The following is a 20,701-nucleotide window of genomic DNA, read 5'->3' as shown; positions in this document are numbered from 1 at the left end:
GGCAAAGAGAAAAGGATTTGCTTGGCTAATTAAAACTAACAAGAAGAGATGTTTAATCTACTTGAGGCAAACTGATAACTGTTTTCAGGCATGTACAACGAACACAAACCATGGATATGCCAATAAAATTATTTTTTATTAATTAAACCACTCATGGATTCCCTAGGGCTTACATTTTGTCTACCCTCTTATTTGGCATTTGTTCAAATTGTTAGGAAATAGGGACCCACTGGTATTTTTCAGACTCTGTTAATTACTCACAGTAAGAAATGCGCATTATATTGCTGTGCAATACAAACGTGTGACTGAAACAAATGTCGTAGAAAAGCAGTATTTAACTTTACCTCTTCTTTACAGAGTTCTTCTTGGGACCGACTAAGTTGGTTTTACAAATTGATCAAGACCCATATTTTGAAAAAAGTTCTGTACTAGGTCATGAACTTGAGCACAGGGACCATGGCTTAGCCATCTTTCTGTTGCCAGGGGCCAGCAGTGCCTGGCGTGACATAGGTGCTCAGTTGATAGGAACTGAATGAATTGGTGGTTGGAAAGAGGAGTAAGAAATGAAGCAGGAGTTATAAAAGGAGTAGATATTTTTGGCAATGAAGTTCTTGGATGTAATCAAGGCAACAGAGGCAAAGCTCTCGTAGTATAAATGTTTTGTTTAAGATTTCTTGTTTTCTGGTAACAGACACCAGCTTGGGGTAGCTTAAGCCAAGAAGAATATAGGAAAAAGGACTCAGGGTATCTCACAGAACTGAACTGAAGGGTGTGGTGTACTTTGCGACTTGGGGAGGGATTGAAACCAGAGCTAGGAATCCGTCAAGAGCCCAGGCATGTTAGGCTCTGTTCTTTCATCTCCACTGGGCTGCTTGGGGTTGTTCTGTTGTTGCAGAATAGTTTCCTCTGATGTTCGGTCTTCATGCCAGATACTTTATGTCCAAAGCTCCTGATTTTATATTTCAGTCCACCCTGTAGTACTGCATGGGAGTTGTATATGGTAGAAATAAATTAGTTCTTTTGATATACATTGTATGCTAGGTAGTACTATTTATTTATTTATTTATTTTATTAAGGTATCATTGATATACAATCTTATGAAGGTTTCACATGAGCAACATTGTGGTTACTACATTTACCCATATTATCAAGTTTCCCCCCACACCCTGTTGCAGTCACTGTCGTTCAGCGTAGTAAGATGCCACAGAGTCACTACTTGTCTTCTCTGTGCTATACTGCCTTCCCTGTGAACCCCCTACATCATGTGTGCTAATCATAATACCCTCAATCCCGTCTCCCTCCCTCCCCACACATCCTCCCCACCCACTTCCCTTTGGTAACCACTAGGTCCCTTCTTGGAGTCTGTGAGTCTGCTGCTGTTTTGTTCCTTCAGTTTTGCTTTGGTTTGCTTCAGTTTTGCTTCAGTTTGCTTCAGTTTTTCACTCCACAAATGAGTGAAATCATTTGGTACTTGTCTTTCTCTGCCTGGCTTATTTCACTGAGCATAATACCCTCTAGCTCCATCTGTGTTGTTGCAAATGGTAGGATTTGTTTTCTTCTTATGGCTGAATAAAGATGTGTATATGTACCACATCTTTATCCATTCATCTATGGAGGGACACTTAGGTTGCTTCCATATCTTGGCTATTGTAAATAGTGCTGCAATAAACATAGGGGTGCATATGTCTTTTTGAATCTGGTACCTTGTTTTTTTTGGGTAAATTCCTAGAAGTAGAATTCCTGGGCCAAATGGTATTTCAATTTTTAGTGTTTTGAGGAGCCTCCATATTGCTTTCCACAATTGTTGAACTAATTTATATTCCCAACAACAGTGTAAGAGGGCTCCCCTTTCTACACATCCTCACCTGCATTTGTTGTTCCTTGTCTTTGGATGTTGGCCATCCTAATTGGTGTGAAGTGATCTCTCATTGTGGTTTTAATGGTAGTAGTAATCTTAAGTCACTAGCTTTAGATTAAATCTCCTTGTGTTAAAGTTTAGTATTTCTAATGGTTTTGTTTTACCTTCTGGGTCATATGAATACTTATTGCATGTATGTGTGTGTGTATAATCATTGTTTGCAAAAGTGTGAATTAATTTGCATACATCACAGCATCCATTCCTAGTACTAGGTTAGGCTACACAATGGTTACAAGATGAATATCATGTATTTAGAATAGTTTTGTCCCTTGAAGGTTATGTCCCTGTTCCAGCAAAGTGAGCTGTGATAAGCTGTGGTGATGACGTTAGTTCAAAGCTCGTCTTCAATTTTTCCCCATCTCACTTGCATCTCCACTCGCTCTGCCTCTTTACCTCTCACCTTTTTCATCTGATGAAACTGCTTTGACCTTTTTCCGCCTTTTGTTTCATTATTTGTATTCTCCATGAGGGCTCAGACCTTTATCCCAATATCAGCCCTTGTAGCCTGATCCGGGACCTCCATAGCTACGAGCTGCCCTCAAGGAAGTGTTTACTCAGCAGAGTTTGGCATCCTGGACCCCTCTTGGACCCAAGTCAGCAAAACAAGAGAGCTGGACCAGAAAATATGGTTCTTGTCTTCAAGAAAAGCATAGACTGATGGAGAAGATAAAATCACAAATGCTTTTAATACAACATTATAATTATCATAACTGAGGTTTCAACAAAGCAGTATAAGGGATGTTTATGCCAATGGCTGTCACATAGTGGGGTCTCTAGAAAAACTCTTGGAAATAATCAGTAAGTTAATGGGGGGGTGTTAATCTGCATTTGAGCTGATTTTTGCAGGCTTGTAAAATTTGGGTGATGGATCAGATGTTTTTATTGTAAGCATGGCCTGTGTACAGGACTAGAGTTTGAACCAATGGAGAGCAGTTGGGTGTGAAGTTATCATGGGGGAGAATTGCTGCAGGACGGGTACAGCCGGGTTGAGAAAGGCCTTTTAGGCCACTGCAGAGAATCTGGACTTCAGACTCTAAGAGCTACATGAGCATTTCCAATGAAGGAGTAACCAGGGGGACTGGCTCATTTAAAGGTACCTCTGGTCAGTGTTAGCCTGGAGTGACAGAAGATGGTCCATATGGACATGAACTAAGAAGCCATTTTAAAAGTCTAGGCAGAAGATGATAAAGTCTCCACCTAAAGGCCGTAGGACTGAGGGTGAAATGAACTTAAATTTGATATACTTGGCGGAGGTAGACTTTTCAGGGCTCTTTGCTCCAACTCAGAGTCAGATTTAATCAATCTCATCCATTGAGTGTAGGGTGGAGGCTGATAAAGCTGAGCCTCAGGTACACAATCCCCTTCATCTGTGTGTCCTCCTTCATGAGTCTGGGCTGTGTCTACCTGACTTATCATCCTGTAGCCATGTCTGCAGTTTTCTAATTTTGCAGCTACTTCTGAGACCTGACTATAGACATTTGGTTAGTCTCTTTGGCTTTCGGCTATCACTCACCATCTGGTGTCACTCATTTAGGGGTGCTGTAAGTACTAAAATGAAATAGTCTTACATGGGAGAGATAGACATATACACAGTCAGACGTAATAGGTGGTGACAAACACTTTACTGGAAGCATGCATAGAAGACTGTGGAAGCTAGGAGGAAGGACTACCTTGTGGTCTTGTGGTCACTTAAGGAAGAGGAGGAGGAAATGCTCTAGCCTGGTGCTGGTGGATAAGAATGTCAAGGGGAAAGAAGTCTGAGGGGCCTGTGGCTAGCCGGGGAGTGACCAGGAGAGGGGTGAAGTGATGGGCATAGAAGGGCAGTATTGGTCTGGACCTGAACTGCATTAGGGAAACTAAAGGAAACTAAACAATGAAACTATGCCCTGGTGCTGCTCATGGAGATTCTGGTTTAATTGATCTGGAAATAGGGATTCACTTTAAAAGTGACTGAGGTGATGCTGATGTGCAGCCTGGCTTGACAGTCACTTTAAGTCAGGGGAGAGGTTTTCCTGGAGATGGACTATAGGTGACAGCTTGAAGCCTTAGGTATAGATCAGTTTGGGAACAGGGAGAATTAGAAGAAAATAGAACCAGACAAAAATCCTGATTAGGGGACCCCAACATTGTGGTAGGCAGCAAGGAGGTGCCAGCCAAGGGGAACCTGCAATTATCCCTAAATCTTAATTGCACCCAGTTTTAATTTAGGTTATTAATGTATATTTTGCATAATCTTCCCTATTACGATCCAGAGTGGATTGTCTATCAGGATATACCCTAAGTGCCTGATTCACACATATATTTTTGATTGATGGACTGATGCAACTGATAAACATTAATCCTTTTATCACTGATGTAGAAAATCATGACCTTTAATTCTTATCAGCAGCAAATACCTGTATCTGCCTCCAAGTTTATTTAAAAGGAGAATATATGAAAGTAACAATTTCCAAGAATCCATTTTATTTTCTGAATTCAAAGTCACCTGTCATTTTTGCCATAAATTCTTTGAGGCATGAAATAGCCTGCCAGTTGTCTATTGCTCTCAAAGTTAATGAATGGTTATCAATTTATCATGGGTAATAACCTAGCTGCAAATTACAAGGAAGGCGTTCTCTTACTTCCTAGCATTTTTGCCTCAAGGGTGTATCTGCCTCTTCTACAGTATCTGCCTTTTCTACAGGATTTGGAGGCTCAAGCTTTTAAGAGAGCACATTTCTTGCTTGGACACCTCTTTACACTTGGTGATAAATAGCACAGTGAAATATTAGCTGGTAATATCTTGCTTTGTGTAATAGATTTTGTGTAAATGAAACTCCCTGATGTAGAATGTCACAGTTTTACATTGAGCCAGGATGGTGTTATGGTGCAGAAGGTAGTTAAGGTGGTGGTGGTGGGGTGGGCCTTTTGGGGGTTGGTTTACTTCCCACTCCAGCAACTTCATTTCTGTGCTTGAGGAGCCCTTGGAGCCAGCCAGCCACTTCCTATAAATCTGGAATTTGTATTCACTGGTAAAGTAGCAGAGTTGTAAATTTTTATTCAAGAAGGAACTGTATTTTATTTCCAGTTAGCTTTTTTTGGTCACCAGTGTAAATGACATCTTTGTTAAAATTATTTTTTCTAATTCTTATTGTTAACAGATGGAAATACTGTTGATTTTTAAACATGATTTTGTAACCAACCACTGTACTAAGTTCTTGTTTCTAACAGAATTTCAGCTCTTTTCTCCTTGGGTTTTCTAGCTACCTTAATGTATCTGTATATATGGATACTGTTGCCTTCTTCTTCGCACTGTAGAATTTCATTGTAGCACAGCAGTGTAGAGCGTAGGCTCTCGAACCACTGCTTGGGTTTTAATCCCATCTCTACTAACTTGCTAGCTGGGTGACTTTGCACAAAGTACTTAGGTTCCCTGTGCCTTGGTCTCCCCGACTGTAAAATGGGATGCTAATAGTACTACCTTACAGGATTGTTACGAAGATTATATGAGTTAGATGATTCAATATCTATGCAGTGTTTAGAACAGTGCCTGACACTTAGTAAACACCACAAAAATATTTAGTAAATAAAAATATAACATCTTTTTTTCCTTGCACTGCCTAGTACTTCTAGATCAATAGTTAAAAATGATGGCAAACTTTCTTTATTCCTTCTAGATCACAGTAGAAATGCTTCTGATGCTTCATTTTTCATGTTTTAATAATGTTTATAATGAAATGTTAGGAAGTTACAGACCCATATAAAGTTTTTCATTTTTCAGTAATATTAAGGAAAATATCATCTATTGCTGTCTTGCTAAAGGTTAAAAATCAGGACTGGTTTAAAAATTTTGTCATATGCTTTTTGGCATATACTGATATGGTCATTAACTTTTCTTTTTTGACCCATTTATAAGGTGATCTGAATGAGTACATTTCCTAATATTTAACTATCCTTGCATCCTTATCTTTCATTTAGAGCACTTCTGAGTTCTTTTGGTCATTACTTTTAAGGTTTTTACATTAATATTCACAGTAAGATCTGACAGTAATTTTTATTGTGTTTGCTAGGTTTTGGTGTCAGTGTGATGGTGTAAGTATTGGACAGTTTTCCAACTTTCTCTATACCTGGAAAGTTTAAATTATTTCTTCTTGAAAAATTAAAAGAATATTAAATTAGGAAGGGAACTGAGTGATTTAGTCTAGCTGTCTTAATTTTACAGATGAAGAAATAGTGGCTTGTTTATAGCTTCTTACTGGAAGCTACTTGGGAGTAAGGGTTAGGGGTTATGCCATGGAGGCGAGGAAATAACATTTATTGAGGATTTGTTTAAGGTCTTTAAAAACAGTACCATACTTCTGAGGTACTCATTACATGTGGGTTTGCTTATTTGAATATCTAAAGTCAGAGTAAAAAATTCTGTTGATTTTTAAAAAATAGGCTTAAAAAAAGCAGTTTTAGATTCATAGCAAAACTGAGTGGTGCTCAATTCCACGGCATACATACTTAAGTTGGAATACAGGGCAGATTAGCATGACTCTGCGCAAGGGTGGCATGCAAATCTGTGAAGTGTTCAATATTTTTTAAAGAATATGACCAATAATATTTTAATGTCTTGGTATGGTAGCAGGGGGTAACTACACTTACTGTGGTGAGCATTTAGTAAGGTATAATTATTGAATCACTATGCTGTATACTTGAAACTAATACAATAAAAAAAAAAAGGAATATACACAGAGAGTTCCTTTTCCTCTGCTCCCTGCCCCCACATACACACAGACTCCACCACCATTAACATCCCTATCACAGGGGACATTTGTTAAAACTGATGAACCTACATGGACACCTCATCATCACTCAGAGCCCATGGTTTACATTGCAGCTCGCTCATGGTGTTGTACATTCTATGGGTTTTGACAAGTGTATAATGACAGATGTCTACCAATTACAGTATCGGACAGCATAGTTTCGCTGCCTTAAAAATCCTGTACTTTATGTCTGTTCATTCTTCCCTCCCCACTGGCAACCATTGATCTTTTTACTGTCTTCATAGTTTTGCCTTTCCCAGAAAGTCATATAGTTGGAATCATATAGTACGTAGCTTTTTCAGATTGGCTTCTTTACTTCGTAAATATTCAGTTGTGTGGCTAAAATTATATTGGTTTTGGGTGTCTTAATTTCTTTCCTGAAAATCATGTCTCAGTCTCCTTTGAATCCTCAGATTCCAGTCAGTCAGCTAACAAATATTCATTGAAAGTTAACAATGTTTTGTCACTTTCCTAGGCTCTGGTAATACAGCAGTGATCAAAACACATATGAGCTATGCCTGTCCTCATGGAAACTGCCATGATTTCTAGAGCCTAACAGGTGCCTGGTGGACGTGGTTGAAATGTGTTTGCTCAAGGCCCGTCAACCCATTTGGAGATTCTTTTGTCTCCTTTAAGGAGTTTCCAAACATGGTAATAGACATTTTCTTCCACTAGGTGGCAGCAGAGTCATGTATATGGAACAGTTTGCACCATAATTAAGTCCCTAATTGCTTATTAATATAGTTCTCTTTATTAATATGTAAAATTTAAATGTTTATATTAATTAATTGAAAGGTAATCTCTAATTAAAATGAAAAGTGAACACATCTTTCAGAATGAATCGCAATAAGTAAAACTTCTAAAGTTCTTACATTTGTCTTCTTTTGTTTAATAATCAAACATTTATTGAGATTTGACTACATGCTAGGCATTGTGTTAGTGTTGGGGATTCAGGGTTGAATATAATTCCCTTTTTGCCTTTGACATGTCACAATTTAGTGAGGGAGACAGACATGAAAAGAGATCCAATAATACAGTGAAACGTATACATCTTGAGTGTACCATTCAGTGAGTTTTGACAAATGTGTACACCTGTGTAACCAAAATCCCTATTAAGTTGTTGATCATTACCATCTCGGGGTGGCTACTTAAGGGCTGTGTGGAGACTGAGTAAGTGGAGGAAGCTAGTTGAGAGAAAAATGGAGATGATCAATCATTTTCTGAGAGAGTAACCTGGTTCTTGAGTTGTTTATCAGTTTAAATTCAGTCCTTATGGGCCCTGGATGTACTCTGGGTCCATGAGATTTTACAGTAACTGGTTTCAGTGATTCTTATGTCACTTGTAGTCAGAGAAGTCCATCCACGCTCTTGGAATGCCCATCCTTTACTTTCTAAGATGAGGGACTTAGCTCTATACTCCTAGTAACATAACTTAAACAAAACCAAAAATTACTCCCAAACCTAATCGCAACAGGTTATTGAATGGCAGGATTAAATGTTCAATGCTGACAACCACAGGCTTATCAAAGCAGCTGCCATCGCTGGGCACATACTCTGCTCAGGCCCTGTTCCTCTTTGTGGGCATCATCCCTCTGTGCAGCTGTCCTAAGAAGTAGGTGGTTATTGTGTCCTTGGTGGGGAACATCAGTGAGAAAAAATGATGTGCAAAGAGACTGTAGAACTTGCATAAGATCATAGCTCGAGGAGTCAGATTTTGAAACCTAGGTCTCTCTTGTTCTGAAGCAGGGTTACCCCTGTCTCCCAGCTATCCTGTGTTGTCTTAGAAAAAGGAATTGTTATGTTACAGAGCAAAAATACCATAAAAAATAAATGAGGATTTTAACTTATTTTATCCCAGTTGTGGCAGTAAATGAAGACAACCAAATGAGAATGGCCAGCGGCCTTCAGAGCTCGTGTAGCAGGGGAGTCAGCCACCACCACTTGCATTTGGCAGAGGTTCAGAGGCAGGCAGAGAAGTGGGAAAGCTTTGGAGTGGAGAAAAGGGAAGTGTTCAGGTGGCCTGACTGGAGGCGTTTGTGTGGGGAAGCTTTAGGCAGGCTAATTAGAGGTGACATCCTGTGTGGATGGTTACAGGTACATTTCCGGCTTCCTGTGTTGGTCCTAAATTGAAGAAAGGGCAAAAATGAGGAAGCTGTCAGTTATTAATCCAGTCCTGGCCACTTGGGGCTGTTTGGCTTCTTGGACTGATTGTTAGAGAACGTGGTCTGACCTTGTTCTCTAACAATCAGACTACTGTCCATTTATTTGTATATTGAGTGTTGTAGTAGATGAGGATGGGCGTTTCTTGCTAAATGATTGATTAGATTGTGTGTGTGTTTGTGTGTGCGTGTCTATGTGCATATATTTTCAACTATATTTAATTTTCTTTGGATAATGACCATTTGACTTCAGGGAAGAGAAGAATAGAGGAAGAAGAGAGGAGCACTTCAGAGCATCTGTTTATCCCAATCGCTGTGAGTTTGTTCTCTTGTGTTCTCAAGAGCTGCAGCTTCAGCATCCTGTGCGGCTTGTTAGCGACGTAAATGTCAAGTGCCACCCCAGACCCACAGAATCAGAAACTCGGTCGGTGGGACCCAGCAACTGATGTTTTCACAAGCCCTACAGCTGGCTCTGGTGCATGCTAAAGTAGAGAACCATTCTTTGTGGTTAGACTATGTCCCCATTGTATAAGTGAAACATTGCTGACTGGTAAGTAGGAACTGATAGATGCAGGAGTGGAATCCAGGCCAGTCTGACTCTTAAACTCATGCTCAGGTGAACGTTATATTATGTGAATTTTACCTCACTGAAAACCAACCAAGCAAGCAAAAACCTGTATTAGTGTCCTACGGCTTCCTTAGCGGATCAACACAATTTGGTCACTTAGAGGAGAAATTTCTTCGCCCACAGTTCTGGAGGCCAGGTCTGAAATCAGGGTGTTAGCAGGGCTTTCTCTGAAGGCTGTATGGGGAGCCTGTCCCTGACTCTAAGAAGCCTGTGATGGCCCCCAGCAAACCTCGGCAATTCTTAGCTTGTTGCTGCGTGACTCCAGCCTGTGCCTGTTAAGTGGCATTCTTCCTGTGTGTCCTCTCTGTGTGTTCTTTTCTTGTAAGGACACTAATTATTGGATTTAAGACCCACCTAATCTAGTATGATCTCATCTTGACTGATGACATCTGGAAGACCTTATTTTCAAATAAGGTCACATTCTGAAGTTCTGGGAGAGCATGAATTTTGAGGGCACGCCATTCAATCCATTACAACACCATTGGAGAAAACCGACTGACAGTATGTGAGAGTCTGTTGCCGGACACTGTTCTGCTCCATTGATGGATATATCTATATGTCAGTGCTACCTAAAATAATCACTCTGGCTTTATAAGTCTTGATAGGTAGTGGAGTCCTCCAACTTTGGGCTTGGTAAAATTGTTTAAGCTATTTTAGGTCATGTGCTTTTCCATATAAATTTTAGAACCAGTTTATCAACTTCTTTAAAAAAGCCTGCTGGGATTTAGATTGGGATTGCTTTGACTCTATTGATCAATTTTATTTCTTAATACTAATTGAGTTTTCTGACTCATTTATTGAGGTCTGCCTTTCCCTAGTGTTTAAAAATGGCTTGAGGTTTATTTAAAAGTTTCTTCAGTTGTGGGTGCATAGCTACGATCTTGTCTCCATGTTCACATGCCCTTCTGTCCTCTCTCTGTCTTCTCACAACTGCTAGTGACAGTTGTCACGAGATTTAGGGCACACCCAGATAATCCAGGGTGATCTCACCTCAAGACCCTTAACTTAATTATATCTACAAATATTCTTTTACCAAATAAGGCCACATTTCACAAATTCCTGGAGCTAGGACATGTTTGTATCTTTTGGAGGGCCACCATTCAACCTACTCTGAGAACCATGCTCAGTCAGTCCCCTGCTTGGAAAATTGTTACTTTATGGTAAAAAAACATAAACAGAAATGAATCATGTTTGCACAGTGAATATATGAGGATGTCAGGCTGCATTCTTTCCTAATTGTGCCTCACACTACCTCCAACACACTGGACTCCAGCCACCTGTGTTCTTGCTGTTTCTCCAACACTCTAAGCGGGGCCTTTTCCCTGTCCCCATCACCTGGGTTTGTCATCCTGCAGATGCTACAAGCTGTGCCTCAAATTCAGTTGGGTCTCTGACCACTGTCCTCTTAGTGGAGGAGCTCTCTCTATCTTATCTAAAATGTCAGCCATCTCTCATTCTTCATCCCCTACACTGCTTTGTTTTTCTTCTACACACTTACCACCATCTGATACATTACTAATTATTCTCTATTGTTTGTGTTCATAAACTATAATATAAGCCCCATGATAGTAGGGACTGTGATATATATATGATTAATATATCCCTAACACCTGCATCTGGCACATTGTAAATACTTAGCAAATATTTTTGAATTAATTTAAATGAATGAGTGGGTGATTTTCTTCAGTAGAGAAATAACCTTTAAAAAAGGAGATGACCTTAATCACATTGTATTAAAATCCAGTTTTTAAAACACAGTAGATGAAAGAAGCTACTATTTGTCAAATTTGGGACAGTTTGAGTGTTAAGAAAGAATAATGACTAATTGGTTGTGACATTTTGAATAAGTAAAAATCCATTAAATTAATCCATAGTGGCACTCAAAATGGGTAGTGGGGTGGAAGGGAGGAGAGAGAAAAACAAAAAGCAAAGCTCTCCTTACAGAAGAATGCCTTCTACTATGTATTGATGAATGAAAGAAAATCGCCATTTTGAAGTATTCTTGCAAAAATGTTTAACCTGAATCTAATCAAGCCTGTACTGAACTTCAACATTTTAAGGACCATAGGAGATAGAGAAATAAGGTAAATGGAAGAACAAGAGGAAAACAGTCATATAAGTTCAAAATGCATGACATTTAATAAGACAGTTTTCTGGGACTTTTCAAAAAGTCATTGTCATAAACAGTGTGTGGGGGGGGGAGAGAGAGAGAGAAAGAGAGAGAGAGAGGGAGGACGGGAGAGAGACTATTCTCTAGGCTAAAGGAAACTAAAGAGACATAATTACAGTTGTGATGTATGAACTTGGATGGGATCCAGGTTGACGGGGGAAGGTATAACATTCTTTCACTAGTTGTTGAAATTTGAACACAGACTGCATGCTAGATAATGTTATGTAATTATTGTTTATTTTCTTGGGTGGGATACTAGTATGTGATCACATAAGAGATGTGGTTCTTAGGAATCACATGCTGAAGGATTTAAGGGATGAGTTACCATGATTTCTTTAAAAGGATGAGCAAAAGAACATACACATTTATGTATATGTAGTGAGATGAAGTGAATATGACAAATTGTTAACCAATGTTAAATCTGGGGGAGGGTATATCAGTGATCATTGTATCTTTTTCCCCTCAACTTTTTTACTTGAAAAAACTTTTTTACTTGGAAAAAGTGGGAGGAAAACATGGGAAAAAAAATCAGTTCTTTTAAAAGAACTCCATAGTCTAAATTAACTAACATGGCAGTTAATTCCCCAGAGGAGATGAGGCTGCCTTGAACTGGGAAAGGGTGTCAAATGAAGAATTGTCTAGACATGAAGCGGACCTCTCTGCCATGATGTATTATGTCATGTTCTTCTAGCTCTCCTTTTGTGGGTATTTCTGTAGACTATAAAGTTGAAAAAGAAATATTGGAAAGACAATCATCCCTGTATTGAGAAAATCAATCTTAAAAGACAGGTGAAACAATTCAGGTATGTGGCCTGTAAGTTGGTGTCCCCACCCCCAACCCCTCCTTGGGGTTGTAAGAGAAACTACTGGGTTAGGTGTATTTTCAAATATCAAATATTTTTCATATTTTCAATGTCATAATCCTGAAACTTTCCTCTGGCTTTTATAGCTGGTAATAAATTTTTTGGTCTCAAAGCAATAAATTATTTGCATTACATACTGATTTTACAAATATACTTTTAAATACTGCATTTTGTTACTCACCATTAAGTGTAGTACACACTCTAGTTCATTTATTTAATCACCCAATTTCTCAGGAAAAGCATTGCAGATCAACATACAATTCAGTCTAGTTTCCAAAGGAAACGTTATACTGATGATAATGCATTTAACACTTTAATAAAATTTTCATTTATAGGATTTGGTAATGCTTCTTGAAAGCTGTGTAGCTTAAAATAGAGAACTTGCTCTAAGTTATGGTGTGATAAAATTAGCCGGGATGCCATTTCTAAATTACTGTGCTACTGCAGTAATAGAAAATTCCTTTTACTAATGCAGTGTCATCAGATGCTTCAACTTATAGAGGTTCATAAAATTTACCCCATATGCTACCAATCAAAATCAGAGATAAGTTTTAATAGAATTTTTAGCAATGAAACCTCTCATAGACAGAGATCCTGTTGCAAGCTGAAAAAGCTTGTGTGAATGGATTTAGAAAAGTAGCACCTGTTAGATAATATATCTAATGTGAAAGTTGCATTTATTAAGATTAGTACATTTTCTCCCCCAAATCACAGAATTTACTGGATAATATAACCTTTTAAAATCTTTGACATTCTCTGAAGGAAAATGTTGTTTACATATATGAAGTTGTCACATGTTTTCATATTAGATAAATAGAATTATGTCTAGAGTTGTTTTTAGGACAAATGAGGTAACGCATTATCTTGTGGGCATGGCACTGTGATGCCTTGATTCTCTGCTCTGCGTGGTGTGGGTTACTGTTTCATGGTTTGTCAGTAGTAAAATAAGGCATGATTTGGGCTGTTTCCCCAAAAGCACTGGGAGACTATGCCGTATCCTCTTCACTATTTCAGTATTTGCTCCTTCTTCTTAGAGACATTTGATAGAATTACATCCTGGGTCTTCTGATTCACCTTAGCAAGTGGGGAGCTAGAGATGAAAAACAAAGTTGTAGCAAAGTTTTAAAAGTATGAAGTGGAATCAACCGCTTATGATCTTGAAGGAACTTGATCTGTTGGGCAGTTCATTGGTTATGTGTTTAATGTTAACAGATGTCTAGTAGTGGTTTGTTTTTTGTGAGTCATAAGGTTAATACCTTCATTTCCAAGGATATATATATGTATATATATTTGGATGTCCAATCAAAGGCAAAGCTCTAGGCCTATTTCGGAAGTGAGAATGTTTGTGAAATTAAGGCTAGGCTATTCAGGCAAATTAAGTTCTTATCTGCACTAAACTCTCCCAGACCAGTGACAGGAAGTCCCCTGCATAGTTGCACAGATTAAATTCCTAATCTCTTGGTTTGCAAAAGACTATGTCTAAACACCCATAGGGGTTTTCTAACTCAGCTCTCGAGTTCATTTTCTTTGTTGTTAACTGTGTCCTATGCTGTTAGACTCTGGGCACCTTAAATGCAATTTGAAATTCAGATAAAGATTTGACAGTGGCATAAAAAATAGCAAAATCTTATTAGTGCTGTTTATCCCTTAGGTTTATAGTAAGAAGGGAACATTCCTGTGTGCTCCCTGCATGGTGCTCTGGTTGGGGTCACATTCGTGGAAGGCTTTTTAAGAGGCACAGAACAGCCCTGTGGTTGAAAGAATCCATCTCCATTTTGTCAGAGTAGACTTGGTGCTGTCGACAGTCCCCTGCTTACTCATAGCCGAAACTGCTGGCTGTTGGTGTTTATCGAATGTTTACCATGTGCTAGGTTTTATGCGAAGTGCCTCATGTTATCTAATCCTCACAATTCAGTGAGGTAGTAACTTAAAACATGGTTGTCATGTCATCACTGTCATCACCGTCACCACCACCACTCCTGTTTTATAATTGGGGAAATGCCTTAGGGAGATAAAGGACTTGTTGTAGATGGCCTTTGTTATGGTGAGGTACATTCCTTCTGTATTCAGTTGTTTGAGAGTATTTTTCCTGAGTGCATGTTGAGTTTTGTCAAATGCTTTTTCTGCATCTATTGAGATGACTGTATAATTTTTATTTTTTATTAATATGATATATCACATTTTTTGATATGCTTATGTTGAACATCATACTCAATGGTGAAAAGTTGGAAGAGTTTCCTCTAAGATAAGGAACCACACAAGGTTGCCCACTCTCACCACTCCTATCCAACATGGTACTAGAGGTCCTAGGCAGAGCAAGTGGGCAAAAAAAGAAATGAAATGTGTCTGAATCGGAAAGGAAGAAATAAAATTGTCTCTGCAGATGACATGACCTTATATATAGAAAATCCTAAGGACTCCACTAAAAAACTGTTAGAAGTAATAAATGAATTCAATAGAGTTGCAGGATACCAAGTCTAATCTAATCTAATACACAGCATGGTGACTATAGTTAATAGTACTGTATTGTGTATTTGAAAGTTGCTAAGAGAGTAGATTGTAAAAGTTCTTAAAAAAATTGTAACAATGTGAGGGGATGGATGGTTAGCTAAGCTTGTGGTAGTCTTTTCACAAGATACACTTATATTAAATCATTATGCTGTATACTTTACACTTAAGTAATGTTTTATGTCAACTATGTCTCAATATAGCTGAAAAAGATAAGGAGATAGAGGAATTTATTCAAAGTCACATGACTGGTAAATGGGAGAGCTGGAATCCAAAGCCTGGGCTTTAAGATGCCAGAGTCCAAGCCCTTTACCCCTGTGCTGAACTTACATACCCTGGAGCTTTCACCATGTTGCTCTGTATCTTGATTCTACATGCTTAGGCCCTTGTGATTGACAGGTTTTGCTGTTTGTGTGCCTGGCTTTAAATTTTGAGTTAATCTCTGGAGCTGTTTCTTAGATTAGTGGTCTTCAAACCAGAGTATATGTATGCCTGGGACTTTATGAAAATGTTCTTGGGATTTTGCATGCAAAAATAGTTTAAGTGGTATTTACATGCTCAAGGTCCATATTTCCTTTCCTAGTACTGGTTGCCCGAGAGCACCTGTGGCTGGCTGGTTCCCCTTTCCTACCTTTCCATTCACAAATTGCTTTTCTCCCAAGTGACAAAGACAGTCAGTCACGCTCTTGTACCCAGCATGAATCTTTCAAGAGGTGATTGCCTCAGGGAGTAAAAAAACCTCTGGTTCACCCAATAAAGGCACCATTAAGAATTCTTAGCTCCTGAGTGAGAATTTGTAAATAACAAAGCAAAGAGAGCTTTGGTCAGAATCATAGATGGGGCAGAGCCTTATTTTATCTTGGTAAGAAGTGCATGGCAGAATTCCATGCCTTATTTATTCCATTTAGAATTGGACTTGATCATTGTGTGTTTGTAGAGGGGGAGGGGGGCTTACAGGGAAGGCAGATTAGCACATTTATTTGAATTGAAAAATGAAGTCAGGCTTTTCTGACAGAAAGGAAGTGTGATTTGGCTTACTGATTTGACAGTGAGGACAGGCTTAGCAATTAGATAGTTTGGTGCACATATTTCATTAAGTGAGTGAAATCTATGGGTTCCAAGGTTGCAACAATAATATATTTAAAATACATATATACTGTGGTACTTAATATATAAATATTATTCAGCCATAAAAAAGGAGGAAATCCTGCCTTTTGAGACAACATGGATGAACCTAAGGACAGTGTGCTAAGTGAAATAAGCCAGAGAAAGACAAATACTGTATGATGCCATTTATATGTGAAATATAAAAAAATTGAATTCATGGAACCAGGGACTAGAATGATGGTTGCCACAGGCTGAGGGATAGGGGAAGTGTTGAGATGGGGAGATGTTGGTCAAAGGGTACAAACTTTCACTTATAAGATGAATTAGTTCTGGGTGTAAGATAAATTCTAGCCAAAATAAGCAGGCGATGAGAGGCAACAAAGGGCCAGGCATTTTATTTGAACACAATTCCCAGGCGAGGTTCACGAGTCTGCAGGGACGCAGTCTGGGGAAGTCGCACCCAGGAGGGGAGGTGGGGAGTTTTTAAGAGAACAGGGAAGGGAGGGGTAAGTGGGCCGTGCTAGGGGTATGTGGGGAATTTTTATTGTCTCAGGGTCGGATGATGGACAGCCAGAGGTCTCCTCTTTCCAGATGGAGGGGGTCTGCATCCAGGGTTTGTTGGCATGTCATGGGACTGGAATCCAGGAAGAGCTATTTGTTCCTTCCCCATATGGCACAGAGCTACTTGGCGCTGTCTCTGCTCTGCCTGCATTGTCCTCACCCTTCTCCCTCCGGTACCTCCAGCCTTACATTCCAGCCTTTTGGTTATAATGGGCGACGACTTGATCTGGGTACTTCCGGCTGACAAGGGGTGTTGTGGGGGGGGGGTTGAGGCTGGTATTTGGCCAAAGGAGAGGGTTTAGTGGGGAGAGGTGCATAACGATGGAGCGACATCTGATTAGTGGTGACCTGGGTCATCTCAGTTAGCTTCTGTTGGAGGAACTTGAAGACACAAGGGGCAATTAAGAGTAAACCACAAATCGTTATTAAGGGGCCCAGTAGAGGCATTTGCCAGGCCATCATGGGGGACTGAAGCCACCCATAAGGGCTGCCTTCAGGTACTCGTGTTTTGTAGAGGTCTTTTTGTAGTTCTTGTAATTTTTTAACGCTTTGTTCTATGGTCCCGGATTCATTGATATAGTAACAGCATTCTTCTTGTAGGTTTCCTGGTATCACCTTTCTAGGCTCAGATGGGCTCCCAGACATGATGATTGGGTGTCTTGTGAGGTGGGTCCTCTTAAGCTGTGGGTTAGTCATGTCAAGTGCAAACAGCCAGGTGAATAGCCCAGTGGTCTCCAGGCAGAGCTACTCTGCATGGAAGTTTAAGCTCCAACTACCTCTTCCTCACAAAACTGAAGTCTGAGAAGTAGGCACCCATAGTTGCCCACGTGCGGGTTGTCAGACATCGGTTCAAATACCAGTACACATAGACGTCTTAAACACCTTCTCAAACCCAACGCTGTGCTTTCCGTATGACCAAACTTCTCATACATGTACTTTCCAGTCCAACATGTATGGGGGATGTCATCCTGAATTAGACACATGTAGGGTTCATGCAGTAGGAGATACAACAAGAGGAGTCTCTGACAACATGTTCGCCAGAATACAGGATAGGCTATACATTACCATTAGTGACCCATGGGATCAATGCTGGGAGAAAGGAGTACAGAGCAAGCTATACGATAGTTACCAGGCACAGTATACATCAAGAGGGAATGGACCTTCTTGTAGGTTCCGCCCTTTTCTGCGGTAAGCAGATCTAAAGCCTGCCTATTTTGAAGGGTGACTTGGGCAAGGGAAGTAAGCTGCTGCTGGAGGGAAATAAGAGAGGTTGAGGTTTCTCCCAGGGTCAGGCTCACTCTATCATCTAATGCTGCCAGTTGACTTGCGAGACCTTGAGAGCTGACTAGGCTATGGCCTAATGCCCCTGCTCCTGTGGCGGCCATGGCTACTGCGGTGACCAGATTTACTCCTAGTAGTATGGGTAGGAAGACAGCCCTCTTTTGCCTAGCTCTTGGATACATAGACCATCTGTCTAGTGCCTGTTTTACCTCAGGTTTGTTGTATAATGTCAATTGGGGAACTAACATCACTGAAAAGCAGGGTCCTACTGTGGTGCTGCTGATACACTGGGTAAGTGTGTTGTTGCACCAGAAAAACCCACCCCCTTGAAGGGAAATTAGTGTCTATGGTCACCCGTCATCTTCATTGGCTTCTCATTGACAGTCCTGAGATGGTGGAACACTGGGTCAGGTGGCAGGTCAGTGGGGACGATGATTCCTCACGCCGTTTTTTGGTGGCCCCGGACCTATGTCGAGCCCTGGGCTCAAGGCTTGTCTTCCACATTGGTATCTCATTCAAAAGGAGTCCACAGTCCTTTTCAGAGGAGTTTACTGGTTGAGCCTGGAAGAAACTAATGGGAACCACCACCACTGGGGGGTGTTGGAGGGAGGCGCAGAGGAAACAATCGGACACATTGCTGAGGATATGTGAAGCATTAAGAAACTGCGCTGTTTCTCCAATGACTCCAGCCTAGGAAAGTGGTGCTCCTGCTGGTCGTGGGGAGCGGGGATAGGGGTCCGACTGAATCTTCTGTTTTAGTGCCTGTTCTGTCTGTAGAATATTACTTGATACCTGTACCTGGGTGTTTAGAACCTCCGTGAGAGTGGGATTCACAGTGGTCCATTCCCTCTTGATGTATACTGTGCCCCGTGGCTGGGCTTGGTAACTATTGTATAGCTTGCCCTGTACTCCTTTCTCCCAGCATTGATCCCATGGGTCACTAATGGTAATGTATAGCCTATCCTGTATTCTGGCGAACATGTTGTCAGAGACTCCTCTTGTTGTATCTCCTACTGCATGAACCCTACATGTGTCTAATTCAGGATGACATCCCCCATACATGTTGGACTGGAAAGTACATGTATGAGAAGTTTGGTCATACGGAAAGCACAGCGTTGGGTTTGAGAAGGTGTTTAAGACGTTAATGTGTACTGGTATTTGAATGGGTGTCTGATAACCCGCACATGGGCAACTTTGGGTGCCTACTTCTCAGACTTCAGTTCCGTGAGGAAGAGCTAGTTGAAGCTTAAACTTCCATGCAGAGTAGCTCTGCCTGGAGACCACTGGGCTATTCACCTGGCTGTTTGCACTTGACATGACTAACCCACAGCTTAAGAGGACCCACCTCACAAGACACCCAATCATCGTGTCTGGGAGCCCGTTTGAGCCTAGAAAGGTGATACCAGGAAGAATTCCCGTGTAGTTTGACTGCTGAGGGCATAGTGAGGATTACTGTATAAGGCCCTGTCCAGTGAGGTTGGAGGGATTTTGGCTGAAGTTCTCTTAGAAGTACCTTGTCCCCTGGCTGAAGGATTGCTGTGTCTCCTAGGTTGTTGAATGATGTAGGTTGGGGTAGGAGCTGGTCTGCATGTTCCCTGAGAAGATGTCTCAACAGTGAAAAGTAAGGAAGGTAGGAGGCCAAAGGAGGAGAGGTAGCGGGCAGGCCTGTGCTCAGTAAGAAGGGCCTGCCATACATCAGCTCAAATGCGCTTAGTCCAGCCGGTCCCTGGGGGGCATCACGCAGCCGAGCGAGAGCGATAGGGAGAAGATCGGGCCACGAGAGCTTTACCTCCAGAGACAGCTTAGTTAGTTGGTCCTTTAGGAGACCGTTAGCCCTTTCGACCTTACCCGACAATTGGGGGTGGTAGGGTATATGGAGGTTCCAGGTGATATTGAGAGCCCTGGCTGTTAGCTGAGTGACCCGGGGGATGAAGGCAGGTCCATTATCAGATTGGAGTGAAGTGGGGAGCCCCAAACGAGGAACGATGTGTTCCACCAGCACCTGCACCACCCCTGATGCAGTCTCTCGGTAGGTGGGGAAGGCCTCGATACACCCTGAAAAGATATCAACCAGAACTAGTAAATACCGGAGCTTTTTATGCCTATGTACATGGGTGAAATCGACCTGCCAGTCCTGTCTAGGGATCGTTCCCCTCATCTGGTGGAGGGCCGTCTAGGTCTTCAGAGCACCTTGAGATGAGACGTGATGACAAGTAGTGCAGGTCTGGTGCACCTGATCTATTGCCTTGCGGAGACCATAAGGGGCCAATATGGGGGAGAGAAACCGGTGCATGGCCTCCGGCCCAATGTATAGAAACTGATGAATTTTGGATATGATATCTCTGCCTTGGGCTTGGGGGAGGCCAATTTGTCCCCCAAGATATATCCATCCCTGATCTCTCAACATCCCCCCTTGATGTAGAAGCAGTCGCCATTTGTCATTGGGGTGTTGGGACAGTAGAGAGGGTGAAAGAAACAGCACAGAGGGTTGGCTAGATCCGGATGTTAACTGTCGGGCTGTGGCGTCTGCCAACGCATTACCCCTGGTTACTGGATCGTTTCCAGTCTGATGTCCCTTACAATGCACGATGGCCACCTCCTTGGAGTCTTGTAGGGCCTGTAGCAGGCGGCTGATAGCTCTGTTGTTGATGATCGGGGTTCCCTTAGTGGTAAGGAAGCCCCTTTTCTTCCAAATCGCAGCATGAGTGTGTGTAATTAG

General features: G+C 41.1%; 1 protein-coding gene and 1 non-coding gene across 4 annotated transcripts in view; both read left to right on the top strand.

Moving 5' to 3' along the window:
- Nucleotides 1-20,701, top strand: part of SMYD3 (SET and MYND domain containing 3) — an 807,351-nt gene that overhangs the window by 50,649 nt on the left and 736,001 nt on the right. The window lies entirely within an intron of this gene.
- LOC118928873 (U6 spliceosomal RNA) lies at nucleotides 6,379-6,481 on the top strand. Its single transcript, XR_005031382.2, has one exon. It is a non-coding gene; the product is annotated as a U6 spliceosomal RNA (small nuclear RNA).

This window comes from Manis pentadactyla, chromosome 9, assembly GCF_030020395.1.
Source record: "Manis pentadactyla isolate mManPen7 chromosome 9, mManPen7.hap1, whole genome shotgun sequence".
Lineage (NCBI taxonomy): Eukaryota > Metazoa > Chordata > Mammalia > Pholidota > Manidae > Manis > Manis pentadactyla.
The sequence above is the reverse complement of the archived record's forward strand: the minus strand, read 5'-3'. Positions and strand labels throughout refer to the sequence as shown.